The sequence below is a fragment of the Erinaceus europaeus genome, chromosome 15 (genome assembly GCF_950295315.1).
Source record: "Erinaceus europaeus chromosome 15, mEriEur2.1, whole genome shotgun sequence".
In the NCBI taxonomy this organism is placed as follows: Eukaryota; Metazoa; Chordata; class Mammalia; order Eulipotyphla; family Erinaceidae; genus Erinaceus; species Erinaceus europaeus.
Window position 1 is genome coordinate 93668022 of NC_080176.1, and position 18004 is coordinate 93686025.

Sequence of the window (18004 nt, forward strand, 5' to 3'; positions counted from 1 at the left end):
GGTGTCTGTCTTTCTCTCTGTCTGCCCCTCCTCTCTCCATTTCTCTCTGTCCTGTCCAACAACAACATCAATAACAACAACAATAATAACTACAACAACAATGACAAACAACAATGGCAACAAAGGGGGAAAATGGCCTCCAGGAGCAGTGGATTCATAATGTAGGCAGTGAGCCTTAGCGATAACCCTGGAGGTCAAAAGATAAATAAATAAATAAATAAATAAATGTGAAAATAATTTTTAAAAAGGCATCTTCCTGCCATGAGCTGTCCTATCCTGTGTCCCAGTCCTATCCAGACCTGTGCGAAGTCATTCCAACCCGTTACAAATGTTGATCAGAGCTGGCACCTAGACACCTTCAGTTGTTTCAGGCTGTAATAAAATTGCTCATTGAAACACTCAAGTTCTACCCTTACATTTTTTTTTCTTTTACATATGTCTAGAAAATAGTTCTAGAAAATCCCTTTAATGGTGACCAAACTGATTTTGTCACTTGGAAGTAGGAATAATATTTATACTGGGTAGATGATAAGATTTCCTTTCTAGTCCAAGGATGTAATCCTTTACTTTTATAAGTGTTTAGAGTTCTTATTCATTTTCTTTTGAATTTTTAGTCATTTGGGAATGCCATTCCACTACATTTTTAATTTTCATCACTTAAGATGATATATTTATTTTTTTAATATTTTCTTTTCTAAAAATTATCTTTATTTATGTATTGGATAGAGAGAGCCAGAAATTGAGAGGGGCGGGGGTGGTAGAGAAGAGAAAGAGACAGAGAGACACCTGCAACCCTGCTTCACCACTCACAAAGCTTCCCCCCTGCAGATGGGGACTGGGTGCTTGAACTTGGGTCCTTAGCATTGCGACATGTGTGCTCAACCAGGTGCACCACCACCTGGCCCCAATGGTGTGTTTATTATAATCATAATATTTCACTGCATGCAATGCGTCTTTTTCCTTCCTGTTTTCAATGTCATTGTGCCTTTGTCCTTATCTTTCAGCCATTAGATTGTTGCACCTACAGCTGTGAATTTCCCTGTTCTCATCTGACCTGAGACTTGTGCAGAAAGACTTGAAGTGGGGAAGGTTCACCACCTCTAGTGCTTCACAGGTTTGGCTCCTACTTGCCTCTGCTCTTCTGGAAGTCCAATGACACCTATGTTAGGAGGTTTGATCATGCCCCAAGGTTTCTGAGATTTTGTTTCTTTGTTTTCCAGAGCACTGCTCAGCTTTGACTTATGGTTGTAGAGGGCTTTTTTCTGTGTGGACTATTTATTCTAGTCACACCTTTCTGCCTGACTCCTGGGATAGTCACTTCAGCGACGCTGCCCTAGTGGCCATTCAGTAGTCTGGCAGAGTGTACCAGAGGCCTCAGGTGTCTGGGGCTCTGTGTGTGTTGGGTCTGCATGGTCGGCCATTTCTCCAGCAAGTCTCAGTTCTCCCTGTCTTCACTGTCCTCTGTCCCTCCTTGGCATCAGGTAGGACAACAGGTGGAGAGAAGAGAGCTGTGGAGGCCCTCCACTTGCTTCCCACCAAGTGTGATGTGTTGATGCACAGTCCATGTGGAATTTGCAGACTCAATTAATAATATGCATTTACATAAATGAAAGAACTGTTTTTTAGGGGAGAAACAGTGGCACACCTGGTTGAGCACACACATTATAGCACACAAAGACCCAGGTTCAAGCCCCTGGTCCCCACTTGCAGGGGGAAGCTTCATAAGTGGTGAAGCAGGGCTGCAGGTGGCAGGTGTCACTCTGTCTCTCTCCCTCTCTATCATTCCCTCTCAATTTTTGTCTCTATCCAATAATAAAGAAAGGAAGGAAGAAAGAAAGGAAAAAATTGAGTTGTCAGACTCTACCTTAAGTTCTATTCCCCTCCACACATGGGTGAGAAGGAGGTAGGTGCTTTTCTTCCTTCCTTTCTTTCTTTCTTTCTTTCTTTCTTTCTTTCTTCCTTCCTTCCTTTCTTTCTTTCTTTCTTTCTTTCTTTCTCTCTTTATCTCTTTCTTTCATAATGATTGACAAGACCATAAGACAAGAGGGATGCAATTCCATGGGGCAGCTGCTTCTCAAGGCCAATTTCATTCATTGCGGTGGTCTGGTTTGGGGATGCTGAGACCAGTACCAGTCAGGAGGGGCAGGTGTCCCTATTGAGTCTGCCCTGCCTTGCTCAGTCACATTTAAATCCCCCTCTGGCTGCCTAAGTGTGGCCAGACTCCAGCACCCCGGAGCCCTTGTTTTTAGCCCATTCAGACTTGCTCCTCTGCAGGGTCATTTGCCAACCTCTGTATAGCGCCCTGACCAGAATCCCTCCTATCAACACTGGATTTAACGAGATTTTTATTGTAGGAAGAAGAAAAGGGGTGCAAAGAGCCCACCCAGGTCTACTTGATTTCTTTTCTCTCCAGGGTCACAGATCTGCACAATCTCCCTTGCTGGCTTTGTGCGTCGAAACACCACTGTGTTCTGACACTGCACTACCTCTGGGAGATCATTTGCCCACTGGGAAAAGTCATTTTTCACTTCCTATAAGCAGGACCAGGAAGACTGAAGCTGGCTTCCTGTCTCCCCACCCATCATGCAGGAAGATAAAACAGGTCAGTGTTGTTGTTTTTTTTTTCTTTCTTACAAGTATAGAGGAACGATAAAGCATGTTATCTTAAGAAACTGCATCACCTGCTGACTGACATAAAAGTTTTATCTCCTCTCCAGGATTTATCTTTTAAATCCAGTAGAGATGCAGGCTGGATGAGAAGGTGGGCTGCAGTCCTCAGAAAAATGTGGGAGGCAAGACTGGTGTTTGATGGTGCTCTTGCAGGGGGAGAGTGCTGGGGAGGGGAGAGTCACATCCTCCCAGACTCCTCTCCGGCGAGGTCTCCACAGCTGCCCAGAGGTGCCTGTTATTTTATTTTATTATTAGTGATTTAATAATTATGAACAAGACTGTAAGATCACAGGGGTTCAATCCCACACAGTTTTGACCACCAGAGTTCTGTGTCCCATCTCCTCCTATGGAAGCTTCCCTGTTATTTATCCCTCTAGGAGTCTGGACCAAAGATCTTTATGGGGAGGAGAAGGTGGGAGGCCTGGCTTCTGTAATTGCTTCTCCGCTGGACATGGGTGTTGGCAGGTGAATCCACACCCCCAGCCTGTCTCTCTCTTTCCCTGGTGGGGCAGGGCTCTTTCCCTGGTGGGGCAGGGCTCTGGGGAGGGGAGGTTCCAGGACACATGGTAAGATCGTCTGCCCAGGGAAGTCAGGTTGACATCATGGTAGCATCTGCAACTTGGTGGCTGAAAGGCAGGAAGATATGAAGCAAATTGCTCAATAAACAGGAGCCCAAAGGCAGGAATAGAACTTAGCATTCAATATAGTCTCAGTAAATCATCTGTCAGCTTGAAATTCATAGCAAGTAAACTTTTCAAGCTTTCCATAGAAATACAATGAACAATGAGGTAAAAATGTAGATTTTCCCCCCACCTCCTGGTATTTCAGTTTCAAATGCAGAAAGGGAGCTCAGGGAATTTGGAAACTGAACCAAAGTCATCTTTTTCCCTTATCTTGAATGCTGAGGTACAGCTGGAGATCTGGCCCTCACTTTCAGGGCATTTTGGTGCTGTGGTCTTCGTCTTCTCTTTAGCTCTAGAAAAAATGTAAATTGAATAAAAGCTGTCTTTGAAATTTTAGGAGTTACCATAAATACAGCGACTCTAAGTGAATGTGCTAATGACCTCATTGTGAAGAGAAAAATTTCTCTCTTTTTAAAAAGTTATTTAGGGACTTCTGAAGGCAGGGCTACAGAGCAGCAGCAGCTGTGTTTCTCTCCTCTCCTCTCCCAAGTCAACTAGGAATACCAAAGGAGAACAACTGGGAACAAACAAGACAGGATGAGAATGACTTCAGGAACCCACCAAATCACCAGTGAGTGCAAACACATGTGGCTCGTGGACAGAGAGGAGCCTAGGGAGAGATTAGGTGGCTGGTAACAGTCCGGCAGTTTACCAGTTGAGACACCACCTCCAGTCTGATTCACCAACAAGAGGACAGCTGAAGGGAGGAGAGGACTCCCCTAAGACTAACCAAATGCAACTGTGAGTCTCCATTGCTACTACCCTCAAAATCTGGAACAGTGGGGGGAAGGCCCTGTGTGGACACCAGAGAACAGAGAACTAACCAGGAAACCCAGGAGAAGATTATACCTCAGTGGCCTACAGTGGGGCTGAGAGTCTCTTTGCATAACCACTGGATTATCTCTTCCCTACCCTGATTTATCTCTTGTTCAGGAGTGAGGGATTAAGCTAAGAAGCCTACTTATAGTTTAAAAGCTCTCAGGCACCCATAGCCTACAGGGAAGAAAAAGATAAAAAAAGAGGCTTTTAACAGAATCTGTGTTCCAACTCAGGGATTAAAATAATAAATAAAATTGTAACTACTGTCAATTTCCACAACTGTGAACCCTTTAATTACCTTACTTAGAAACAAGTAAATCCAGGCAAGAGTGATCAGTAATTTGAAAAGTACTAAGAGAGTGACCTCATAACATACTATATAAAATGGTTAAACCAACAAGACTATTGGAGAAATGAACCAGGACAAGAGTCCAGCTAAAAGCCACCCAAAGGGTGAAGCACAATAAAATAAGGTCAAAATCCAAACACTTATTAAGGAAATAGTCACAGGAATGATTGAAGAGTTTGAAAGAATTGTCATTAGAAATGCAGAGACAATCAATGAGAACCTGGAAGAAAACACTAATTATCCCAAGGTTGTTAGAAAGCTGAAATACCTGAGCTAAGAATACCACTACCTGAATAAGGTAAAACAGTATCAGGACAGGGTAAGAAAATAGATGAACTCCAGAAAACAGCAGAGTGGAGGGACAGTAGAATAAATGAGGCTGAAGACAGAATTAGCAAGATAAAGGATGAATTAGAGAGAACTAAAAATAAAGTAAGAGATCTCAAAAAGAGATTAAGAGATACTTAAAACAACAACAGAGACCTATGGGATGACTTCAAAAGAAATAATATAACTATTATGGGCTTATCAGAAGAAAAAAGAGAGGGAGGATAAGAAAACATTCTATATGACATAATAGCTGAAAATTTCTCTTGTCTAGACAACATCAAAGACATAAAAGTTAAGGAAGCCCAGAGGGTCCCAAACAGAATTAACCCAGGCTTAAGACACCAAGACACATCATATTTATAATGGAAAGGAATAAGGATAAAGAAAGGACCCTAAACACTATAAGAGAAAACAAAGAGTCCCCTACAGAGGAAAACCCATAAGATTAGCAGCAGACTTCTACACACAAACACTACAGGCCAGAAGAGAATGGAAAGATATCTATTGAGTGCTCAATGAGAAAAGCTTTCAACCAAGACTACTGTATCCTGCTAGACTGTCATTCTGTCTAGATGGAGGCATGAAAAACTAATCAGACAAGAAACAGTTGAAAAAAATCAACTATCACAAAGCCTGCACTGAAAGAAGTTCTAAAAGGTCTCCTATAAACAGTCAGACCAACATAAATAGGCCATATATCAGAACACTCTAAAAATCTACAAGAATGGTATTAAAAGATCTTCATTCTTTGATATCAATAAATGTCAATGGCCTGAATTCACCTCTTAAAAGGCACAGAGGAGGAAGATGGATCAGAAAACACAGCCCAACAATATACTGTCTATAGGAAACCCATCTAACTCACCAAGACAAACACAGACTCAAAGTGAAAGGAAGGAAAACTATCATACAAGCCAATGGCCAACAAGAAGAGGCAGGAACAGCTATTCTCATATCTGACATGATAGGCTTTAAAATCAGTAGAATTAGAAAAAGATAGGGATGGACATTACTTAATGCTCAGAGGATCAGTCAATCAAGAGCACTTAACAATTATTAACATCTATGTACCCAATGAGGAGCCATCTAAATACATCAAACATCTACTGAAAGAACTACAGCAATATATTAACAGCAACACAGTAAAAGTAGGGGATTTCATCACCCCACTCTCTAAACTTGACAGATCATCCAGGCAGAAACTCAGTAAAGAAATGGGGGAGCTAAATGAGGAGATAAATAAATTAGAACTATTGGACATTTTCAGTCATTCAACCAGGAAGCTGGAATACACATTCTATTTAAGTCCACATGGGTTATTCTCAAGGACACATCATATGTTAGGCCACAAAGACAGCATCAGCAAATTCAAGAGCACTGAAGTCATCCCAAGCATCTTTTCAGACGACAGTGGAATTAAACTAACACTTATCAACAAAAGATTAGTAATAGTCCCAATATGTGGAAGCTCACAGTACACTTCTTAACAACCTCTGGGTCAAAGAATAAATCAAGGAAGAAATCAGAATGTTTTGAGAGTTCAATGAAAATGAAGACACAAGCTATCAAAATATTTGGGACACAGCTAAGGCAGTACTGAGAGGGAAGTTCATAGCTATACAAGCACACATTAGGAAACAAGAAAAAGCACAAATAAACAACCTGATTGCACACCTTAAAGACCTAAAAGAATAAGAATAAATGAACCCTAAAGCAGCCAGAAGGACAAAAATCACTAGAGTTAATGAAGAAATCAACAACTTTGAGAATAAGAAAACCATATAAAAGATCAACGAAAATGTAAATGTTGGCTCTTCAAAAGAGTGAACAAAATAGACAAACCTTTAGCCACACTCACAAAAGAAAAAAGGGAGAAGACCCAAATAAATTGGATCATAAATGAAAGAGGAGATATCACAACAGACACCTCAGAAATTCAACTTACCATGTGAGGCTCCTATGAATAACTCTATGCCACCAAGCTAGAGAACCTGGAAGAAATGGACGATTTCCTAGATACCTACGAACTTCCAAAATGAAATAAAGAGGAACTAAATAACATGAACAGGCTCATCACAGATAAGGAAATTGAAACAGTTATCAAAAACCTTCCCAAGAATAAAAATTCTTGACCAGATAGTTTTACAAATGAATTCTACAACCTTCAAGGAAGAGTTAATACCTCTACTTTTAAAAGTCTTCCAGAAGATTGAAGACACAGGAATATATCCTTCCAGCTTCTCTGAAGCCAACATCACTTTGATACCAAAAGAAGACAGTGACACAACCAAAAGAGAAAACTACAGACCAATATCTCTGATGAACATAGATCCTAATTCTAGCCAACTGGATACAGCAGTATATTAAAATACTGTTCATCATGACAAAGTGGGGTTTATCAAAGGGATGCAAGGTTGGCTTAATATAGGTAAATTAATCAATGTGATCCACCCGATCAATAAAAGTAAGACCAAAAACCACAGGGTTATATCAATAGATGCAGAGAAAGCATTTGACAAAATACAACATCCCTTTATGATCAGAACACTACAAAAAATGGGAATAGATGGAAAATTTCTGAAGATAGTGGAGTCTATATATAGCAAACCTACAGCCAACATCATACTCAATGGTGAAAAACTGGAAGCATTTCCCCTCAGTTCAGGTACTAGACAGGGCTGTCCACTATCACCATTACTACTCAACATAGTGTTGGAAGTTCTTGCCATAGCAATCAGGCAGGAGCAAGGAATTCAAGGGATACAGATTGGAAGAGAAGTCAAACTCTCCTTATTTGCAGATGACATGATAGTATACATGGAAAAACCTAAGGAATCCAGCAAGAAGCTTTTGGAAATCATCAGGCAATACAGTAAGGTGTCAGGCTATAAAATTAACATTCAAATGACTGTGGCATTCTTCTATGCAAACACTAAGTTAGAAGAAGATAAAATCCAGAAATCAATTATTTTTACTATAGCAACAAAAACAATAAAACATCTAGGAATAAACCTAACCAAAGAAGTAAAAGACTTGTATACTGAAAACTATGAGTCACTATTCAAGGAAATAGAAAAAAAGACACAAAGAAGTGGAAAGATATTCCATGTTCATGGGTTGGAAGAATTAACATCATCAAAATGAATATACTACCCAGAGCCATCTACAAATTTAATGCTCTCCCCATCAAGATCCCAACCACATTTTTTAGGAGAATAGAACAAATGCTACAAAAGTTTATCTGGAACCAGAAAAGGCCTAGAATTGTCAAAACAATCTTGAGAAGAAAGAGCAGAACTGGAGGCATCACACTCCCAGATCTCAAACTGTATTATAGGGCCATTGTCATCAAAACTGCTTGGTACTGGAACATGAATAGACACACTGGAATAGAATTGAGAGCCCAGAAGTGAGCCCCCACATCTATGGACATCTAATCTTTGACAAAGGGGCCCAGACTATTAAATGGAGAAAGCAGAGTCTCTTCAACAAATAGTGTTGGGAAAAATGGGTTGAAACATGCAGAAGAATGAAACTGAACCACTATATTTCACCAAATACAAAAGTAAATTCCAGGTGGATCAAGGACATGGATGTTAGACCAGAAACCATGAGGTACTTAGAGGAAAATATTGGCAGAACTCTTTTCCGTGTAAATTTTAAAGACATCTTTAATGAAACAAATCCAATTACAAAGAAGACTAAGGGAAGCATAAATGTATGGGACTACATCAAATTAAAAAGCTTCCACACAGCAAAAGAAACTACTACCCAAACCAAGAGACCCCTCACAGAATGGGAGAAGATCTTTACATGCCATACACTAGACAAGAGGCTAATAACCAGAATATATAAAGAGCTTGATAAACTCAACAACAAGACAACAAATAACCCCATCCAAGAATGAGGAGAGGACATGGACAGAATATTCACCACAGAAGAGATCCAAAAGGCACATGAAAAATGCTCCAAGTCTTTGATTGTCAGAGAAATGCAAATAAAGACAACAATGAGATACCATTCACTCCTGTGAGAATGTTACAAATCAGAAAAGGTAACAGCAGCAAATGCTGGAGAGGGTGTGGGGTGAAAAGGACCCTCCTACACTGCTGGTGGGAATGTCAATGGGTCCAATCTCTGTGCTGAACGGTCTGGAGAACTCTCAGAAGGCTAGAAATGGACCTACCCTATGACCCTGCAATTCCTCTCCTGGGGATGTATCCTAAGGAACCCAATACATCTATCCAAAAAGACCTGTGTACACATATGTTCTTGGCAGCACAATTTGTAATAGTCAAAACCTGGAAGCAACCCAGGTGTCCAACAACAGATGAGTGGCTGAGCAAGCTGTGGTCTAGATACACAATGGAATACTACTCAGCTACTAAAAACGGGTGACTTCGCCATTTTCAGCCGATCTTGTATGGACCTTGAAAAATTCACGTTAAGTGAAATAAGTCAGAAACAGAAAGATGAATATGGGATGATCTTACTCTCAGGCAGAAGTTGAAAATCAATATCAGAAGAGAAAACACAAGTAGAACCTCAACTTGAGTTGGCGTATTGCACCAAAGTAAAAGACTCTGGGGTGGGTGAGTGGGGAGAATACAGATCCAAGAAGGATGACAGAGGACCTAGTGGGTTTTTATTGTTATATGGAAAACTGGGAAATGCTATGCATGTACAAACTATTGTATTTACTGTGGAATGTAAAACATTAATTTCCCAATAAAGAAATTTAAAAAAATCATAGCCTTCCCAATGAACTAAAAAAAAAAACAAGTTGCTTAATTTATTTATTATTCATTAGACTGAGAGAAATCAAGGAGGATAAATAGCCTCATAGAGTGAGAGAGGATTAGAGACAGAGAGACACCTGCAGCCCTGCCTCACCCTGGAGCTGTCTCCCTGCAGGTGGGGATCAGGGGCTTGAACAACCCAGTCCTTGTGTACTGTGACATGTGTGCTCTACCTGGTGTGCCACCACCTGGCCCCAAGAGGAGGATTTTCTCTGTGTAGCAGTGGAAACTGAGGAGTAGATCCATAGAGACAGTCATCTTTCCAAGGGCTAGAGATCCCAGAAAGCTGAGGTGTGTATTTCACACCAGGCATTTTTTTTTTTGTCTCCAGGGTTATTGCTGGGGCTCAGTGCCAGCACTACAAATCCAAGACTGCTGGAGGCCATCCCCCCATTTTATTGGTCAGGACAGAGAGAAACTGAAAGGGGAATGAGGAAGAAAGAGACACACATACCTGCAGCCCTGCTTCACCACTTGTGGAGCTCCCCTCTGCAGGTGGGGATCAGGTGCTCAAACCTGGGTCCTTGCTCATAGTAAGAGGTGCACTTAACCAGGCAGGCCACCACCCAGCCTTCCAGCGGCCACTTCTTGTCCTCAGATCCAAAGCCTAGACCTGGAGGATTTGTGAGGATGTGAACGCGTCCTTCTACCCAGCTGCCTCTCCCTGCCCGTTGACAACGATGGGACAAGCAGGTTCCAGAGGCTGCTTGAGAAAGATGCCCACCCACACTCCGTGGAGTCTGCTCCCTGGAATCTTGTCTGCAGGGCTGACCTTCTGAGCTGGAACATTCATACCCAAGGGAAGGCTTCCCAGCACAACCACGAGACAGGTGCCTTGTAGTGTTTGTGTTGAGACAGCTTCACGTGTCCCGTTCCTCGGACAGGGCTTTGGGGGCCTCCAGACACGGTGGTGTGGCTAGCAGGACTTGTGAATGTGACATGAGCTCACCACGGGAAAACTGCCCCAGAACTGGAGAACAGTGTCCAGGAGGAGGAAGGGCACTGAACTTCGGTGGTGGATGCAGTGTGGAGCCATGCCCCCGTCACCTTATAATCTTGTAAGCCATTATTAAATCACTCATGAAAAATTTAAATAAAACCCATAAAAAACACAATATAAAAGATGAAAGACAATATATATTTTTTTAAAAAACTGAGTCAACATTTTCCAGAAAGAAAAATTCATGGAGTCCATATTTCTCAGTCATAAAACATCACAGGGAAATGGTGTTTGTATGTGCCAAGCAGTGTGACTTAACAGCCAGAGCCTGAAGTTTCTCTCTCGCGTGCTCTCTCTTTTAAATAGCTGATAGACCAGGCGAGGGAGATTTATCACTTTTTAATTAAGCTCCTGTCAACTTGTGAAGTTTATTTCAGGACAAATCTGTTGACCAAAGTCCTTTTGGAAGAAACTGCCCCTTGTTGAAGCTTAAGTATTCATGGGAGCTTTTGCAGGGAGGGTGGCTGGCCCAGGCAGGGCTGCCACATTTCAGGCCTGACTTGTACTCTGCTGCCTTGCACACTGCTGCTTCCTGGGAGCCTGGAATATTTATGGAAATGGGCTCCAGATCGATCTTCGTCGTCTGAAAGTCCAGAGCAGCAGAGGTCTCTTGCCCGAGGGTGGAGGAGGTTGAGTGCAGAAGTGAACCCTCAGAGACTTCAGCGGAGCAAATACAGATAGTTGAGCCCCTGCGACCTGGCCCCTTACCCAAACTAAGCTTCTGAGGACTGAGAGGCAATTGAAAGGAAAGAATCTGATGGGGGGGGGGGGCAGATGGTGGCGCACCTGGTCGAGCACATGTGTTACAGTGCTCAAGGATCCGGGTTCTAGCCCCCAGTCTCCACCTGCAGGGGGAAAGCTTTGTGAGTGGTGAAGCAGGGCTGCAGGTCTCTATCTCCCCTCTTCCTCTCCCTCTTCCTCACTCCCTCCCCTCTCAATTGCTGGCTGTCTCTATTCAATAAATAAATAAAGATAATATCTCCCCCCAAATAAAAGACAAAAATAAAAATGACTTTCAGTGAAGAACTTTGAGTAGTTTACCTGAGCTGGTTTCCAGTGGTTCAAATCAGACTGAATGTGATGTGTTGTTATAAAGCTCTGATACTTCAATAAGATCAAACTGTGGAACTTTGTTCTAATTGCCAAGCTATCATCTTAAGGGACCGTGCAGCTGGAAACAACACAGGACTTCTCCTCACACCCACAGGAGTATCTCTAAAAGACAAGAATCAGTAAGTGCTGGAGAGGATGTGGAGACCAGGTCCGAGGCGATTTAAGTTGGGGTAGTCATGATGGAGAAAGGCGGGAGGGTCCTCAGAAGATAAGACAGCTAAGTCATCCCAGCTGTGGAGATTTTCCTGGAAACCAAAACGCGAATTAAAATCCACGCACAGTCACCGTGTTCATCCCCACACGGGCTACCACTTCCTACGTCAAGACTTGGAGACAGCCGGTGTCCTCGGGCACATGAGCTCATGAACATGCCCAGTTTCTGGACACAAGGAATGGCGCACAGCTGTACACATACATGCTAAAGACAGACACTTGCAGTGTGCAGCTAGCTGGCGTAGCACATGTCCCCAGAAGGGCGAAGACAGGCACCTCGGGATCTGGCCTCCTACCGAGGTAACAGAAACACACAGGCTGGGTGAGACAAAAACTTGCAGACTGTAGGATTGTCCTCACCGTTCACACGAGGGGTGGTCCGTGAATTGGATGAAATGAGCCCATTTTATTGTAAAAGACAGCGGGGAGCTTAGTGTGCTACGTCCATGTGTTGGTTTATAGCACTGGAAATGTTCTATGATGTCATCGGTCAAACAAACGTAACGGAAATGTTATATAAATGTGATGGAAATGTTACGTAATGTAATATATATATATATATATATATATATATATATATATATATATGTATATATATGTAGTGTAATGCTGATTCAATAACAACCAAATAATAATTCCATCCAATATGAAGTGCCTATAGACCAGAACTTTCTCAGCCCCTCACCTGTTGTTGGACACCTGGGCTGTTACACATCGTGCTGCTGTGAACACAGGTGCACACAGATGTCTCTGGATGGGTGTGTTGGGTTCCTTAGGATCTATCCCCAGGAGAGGAACTGCAGGGTCACAGGGAAGGTCCATTTCTAGCCTTGTGAGAGTCTCCAGACTGCTCTCCACAGGGGCTGGACCCACTGACATTCCCACCAGAAGAACTCCAGCAAGACCCAGAGAAAGAAGAGGAAAAAAGGAAGGCCACTTGGAAGTAGTAACAGGTTTGGGTGTGACTTAGAAAGGAAGAGAAGGCAGGACCATAGAAAAAATGGGCAGATAGATAAACATATTGACAGTTCTAGAAATAATAGTCAACTCGCGTCTGTGACCTTGGGAGACACACTGCAGTTTCCAGTGGAGGGAATGGGACACAGAACTCTGGGGTGGGCATGAGATGATTGAGCCCCATTACCTTATAGTTTTGTAAATCAATCTTAGGTGAATAATGATTATCATGATAATGACAAAGAAACAGAGCTGAGGGGAAGAGGGAGACAGAGCAGCAGCTGACAACACTCTCTCTGTTCAGGGGAAGGAAAGAAAGATAAACCCAGGTTGAGTAGCCTCAAGGGAGAACAGTGTCCAGGGAGGATTCTGACATCATCTTTTTTTTAAAAAAAAAAATTTATTTATTTATTTCCTTTTGTTGCCCTTGTTGGTTTACTGTTGTAGTTATTGTTGTTAGTGATGTCGTCGTTGTTGGATAGGATAGAGAGAAGAGGAGAGAGGAGGGGAAGACAGAGAGGGAGAGAGAAAGACAGACACCTGCAGACCTGCTTCACCGCCTGTGAAGTGATCCCCCTGCAGGTGGGGAGCCGGGGGCTCGAACTGGGATCCTTACTCCAGTCCTTGTGCTTTGCGCCGCATGTGCTTAACCCGCTGCACTGCCGCCCGACTCCCCTGACATCAACTTTATAGTTGACACAAAAAGATAAAGAATTTCAGGCCTGCTTAGGGAGTCTAGGAGGCTCTGGGTTCCCGGCCAGCACAGTCACTCACGTGGCTCCCTCCCATGTCCTCCCATCTTGCCAGAGACCAGGCAGGTGGGAAGGAGGCAAGTCGAAATGTCATGATCATTGCAACACATTTTTTTTGTTTGTTTATTTGTGTTTTAGAAGCAGGTGGAGTCTTGGGCCTGGGTGCAAATAAATACCTCTTGACTGTCATAATCTATAACAGAGGGTTTGTGTGTTTTTTAATTCCCTCTTGTAAGTTATTCTTATAACTTAGGGCATTCCATTAAAATTGATCATCCAGGTTTAATGCAAGATTGGCTGCTGTGGACTTGTAAATTCACCTTAAAGAAAAACCAATTTGTGTCAGAAAAAAATCTACGAGCAAATCACTCAGGGAGCCATTAAAATGTGAGTTTCTGGCTGTAGGAATGAGACTGGAGTGGTGGCTGCAGGTGGCTCCCGAGTGGAGCCCAGGGCCAAGGGGAGGGACAAGCACTCACCAGCTCTCCTGCTTGGAAGGGCTTCTTCCCAGGAGAGATGAGTCCAGGGGCCCTGGCTGACCAGCATTTGGGTGACCCCGGGAGTGGAGACCCTGCTCAGGGGTGGTATCACCTCCTTGTCTTCACAGCGGCACTGTGTGTCACTGCCCAAAACAGGAAGCAGCAGCAACAGATGGGTGGCTGAGAAAGCTGTGGTCGAGAGACCTGGTGGAATTCTACTCAGCTATGAAGAATAAAGGAGTCACCCTCTTCCCCTCCTCTTGGATGGATCCTGAAGGAATCCTGGGAAGTGAGATCAGCCAGAAAGAGGAGGATGAAGATGGGATGGGCTCACTCATGGACAGAAGTAGAGAAATGGGGAGTCGGGCAGTAGCACAGCAGCTTAAGCGCAGATGGCGCAAAGCTCAAGGGCCGGTGTAAGGATCCCGGTTCGAACCCCGGCTCCCCACCTGCAGGGGAGTCGCTTCACAGGCGGTGAAGCAGGTCTGCAGGTGTCTGTCTTTCTCTCCCCCTCTCTGTCTTCCCTTCCTCTCTCCATTTCTCTTTGTCCTATCCAACAACAATGACAACAATAAACAACAATGACAACAATAAACAACAAGGGCAACAAAAGGGACTAAATAAATAAATATTTTTTTTAAAAAAGTGGAGAAATGAGAACAGAAGGGGAAATTCCAAGCAGAACGTGGACTGGGTTTGGTGTCTTGCCCCAAAGTCAAGGACTCTGGGGGTGGGTATTGAGATCCTGGTGCTGATGGTGGAGGAGGCCCTGGGCTGGGGGAGAGCGTTTGGCAGAAAACTGAGAAATGTTACACACAGACCCACGGCTGTATTGACTAGAAGCTGTTTTTGGATTCCCACCCAGATATGATGGGCCTAGACCTCTAGCAGACCCCTCTCTCCACTGTTACTGGTCACCTCCATCAGGAACGTCTGCACAGCCCTCTGTGGCCTCCCCAGGACCGGCCCTCACTGCAGAGCAGCCATGGTGGGGACGCCCCGCTCTCTGGAGGGAGGCTGGTCAGCCTGCTCTGCCCCTCGAGGAAGACGGGTCCTGACATGAGAGCAGCCTGGAATGTTCCAGCTGTGCCCAGGGACTGTGAGCTCAGACTGACAGGGACTCAGAGGCCACACAGAATCCTGTGCTGGATGTGAACAGACACGGGCCCTGGGGCAGGTCCATGGGGTTTACAGTGAATGGTGTTTATAGACTTTCCTCATGTTTGGGAGCTGCCCTCTGCCCTGACCCAGCTTTCTAGGCCGGTTCTCATCTCTGACACCATCTCTCCAGACAAGACTTTTAGCCACCTGCATGTGAGCTGTCAGGCTCAGGAAAAATTTGCTAAAGTCATGGGCCCCTTGGAACAGACCTAAAATAGACTCCCTAGCTTCTTCCAACATAAAGACCCCAAATTTCATCTGCTGTATTTTTACCTTTAGGCTCCTGTTTATTAAATAATTTGTTCTGCTTTACATCTTACAGCCTTTCAGCCACCAAGTTGTAGATGCTGCCATGACGCCATCCTGACTTCCCTGGGCAGACGGCCTCACCCGTGTGTCCTGGAGCCTCCCCTCCCCAGAGCCCTGCCCCACGAGGGACAGACAGACACAAGCTGGGGGTGTGGATCCACCTGCCAACACCCATGTCCAGTGGAGAAGCAATGACAGAAGCCACAGCTCCCACCTTTTGCTCCCCATAGAGAATTTGGGTCCAGGCTCCCAGAGGGATAAAGAACAGGGAAGCTTGCAGAGGAGGGGAGGGGACAGGGGACTCTGGTGGTGGGAGCTGTGTGGGATTGTAGCCCTCTTATGCTGCAATCTTGTTGATCATTATTAAATCACTAATAAAATTTTTTTAAGGAAAATTTCCAGTCAGCACAGGAGAGTCAAGTCAGTGAAGCACAAGTGTGTAGGAAGGTCAGGCAGCGTCCTGCTCCTCTGTGTCATGGTGGCAAGTGTGTGGGGACAAGGACTTGCTCAGCATTCATCTGAGCTGTCACAGTAAACTCCCTTTGTGTTCTCTCTCTTTCCTTCCTTCCTTCCTTCCTTCCTTCCTTCCTTCCTTCCTTCCTTCCTTCCTCCCTCCCTCCCTCCCTCCCTCCCTCCCTCCCTCCCTTCCTTCCTTCCTTCCCCAGACCCTTCCTGTATATCTCTCTCGCTCTCCATTAGATAGGACAGAGAGAAATTGAGAGTAGGTGGAGATAGAGAGGAAGGCAGGGAGAGAGTAAGAGAGAGAGAGAGAGAGAGAGGCACTTGCAGCCCTGCTTCACCACTCATGAAGCGTCCCCCTGGTGGAAACCAGGGTCTTGAACCCGTATCCTTATGTATTGCAACTGGGCGTGCCACCACTCAGGCCCCTTGTATGTTTTTTTTCATTCTCCAATCCAAATTCTTCCCTCATCCTTGGGACTTATCACGATTTCATGGAATTCTGATAAGATTCAAGAACCCAAATAAAAATAAAAACATGTGTCTTATGTAAAAAATATTAGCAGGGACTTTGTAACTTAAATTGTTTTCTTATGTACAAAATATGGATTCTTGTATTTTACAACACACAGTTTTTAAAAAAGGGCAATAGAGAGAGAGAGGAGAGAGAGAGAGAGAGAGAGAGAGAGAGAGAGAGAGAGAGACCAGAGCATTACTCAGCTCAGCTCTAGCTGATGGTGGTGCTGGGGATTGAACCTGGGACCTCAGAGCCTGAGGCAGGAGAGTCTCTGCAGAACCCCTGTGCTGTCTCCCAGCCCCAAAACACACACTGGGGACCTGAGTCAGATGGAAATGTTTTCTTACAATCCACTGCCCTGTCGCTGGACTCAGGAGGGGACAGGGAGAGCTCCTGAAGGGAAGGGGGTTGTCAGTCGCTCGGCTGGAGTCAGATGCTGTTTCTGTGGGTGCCGACTGCTCCAGTCTGTGCTCCAGAGATGTGCGCAGCTGCTCCCCTGCGCCCACAAACAACCTGCCAGCCAACATTTCCTTGACAAGGTTATACTAACATGGAAAAACATGCTTGCATTCATACTTGGTAAGTATATGTTTATTATTTTATATGACAGAGGCAGAGACGAATACACACATGCACACGCACACATCCACACACAGATGCGCACACATCCACATACACACACATGCACACACATGCACACGTGCACACACACAAATGCACACAAACTCACATACACACACGCAATACACATACACACATGCACACACACATGCACACACATACACACGCACATACACACACATACACACACATGCGCACACACACGCTCACGCACACGCACAGGCACAGGCACACACACACACACACACACACACACACACACACACACACACACACGAACCACTTGTGATCAAACTAGGAACCCCAGGGATGGAATTCTGTGCTGTGCCAGTTGAGCTATTTTTCCTAGTCATACATTCATGACTTTTTAAGTTTGCTAGTGGTGTTGTATAGATTGACAAAATCTGCACGCTAACAGGTCTGACTCCACCCTGTCCCCACCCCCGGAGTCCTGTGTCCTCACCTTCCACTGGAGACTGCAGTGGCTCTCCCGAGGGCACAGATGGGGGCTGGCTATTCTTACGACAGCTGCCTGTGTCTGCATGCGTTTGCCCGCTCCTTCTCTGCTCCTGCCAGTCCTGCCTTCTCTTCCTTTGCGAGTCATACCTACCTCTGCTGAACTACCTCCTTTGATGACACGCGTGTGTTGCCCACGAAGGAGACAGATTCTGAACGGCGGGTCAGAGGCAGAACTCACCACCCTGTTGTCACACAAACTAATGATTTTACTCATTGCAAAAAAATGTTTATTTATTATGAAAATACAATGTGCT

At 44.4% G+C, this 18004-nt stretch overlaps 1 long non-coding RNA gene across 1 annotated transcript; it reads left to right on the plus strand.

The window, feature by feature from the left end:
- The first annotated feature begins 1016 nt into the window (after positions 1-1016).
- LOC132533042 (uncharacterized) lies at positions 1017-15782 on the plus strand. The gene is made up of 3 exons (XR_009544927.1): positions 1017-1171; positions 2414-2602; positions 15648-15782. It is a non-coding gene; the product is annotated as an uncharacterized LOC132533042 (long non-coding RNA).
- The last annotated feature ends 2222 nt before the right edge of the window (positions 15783-18004 follow it).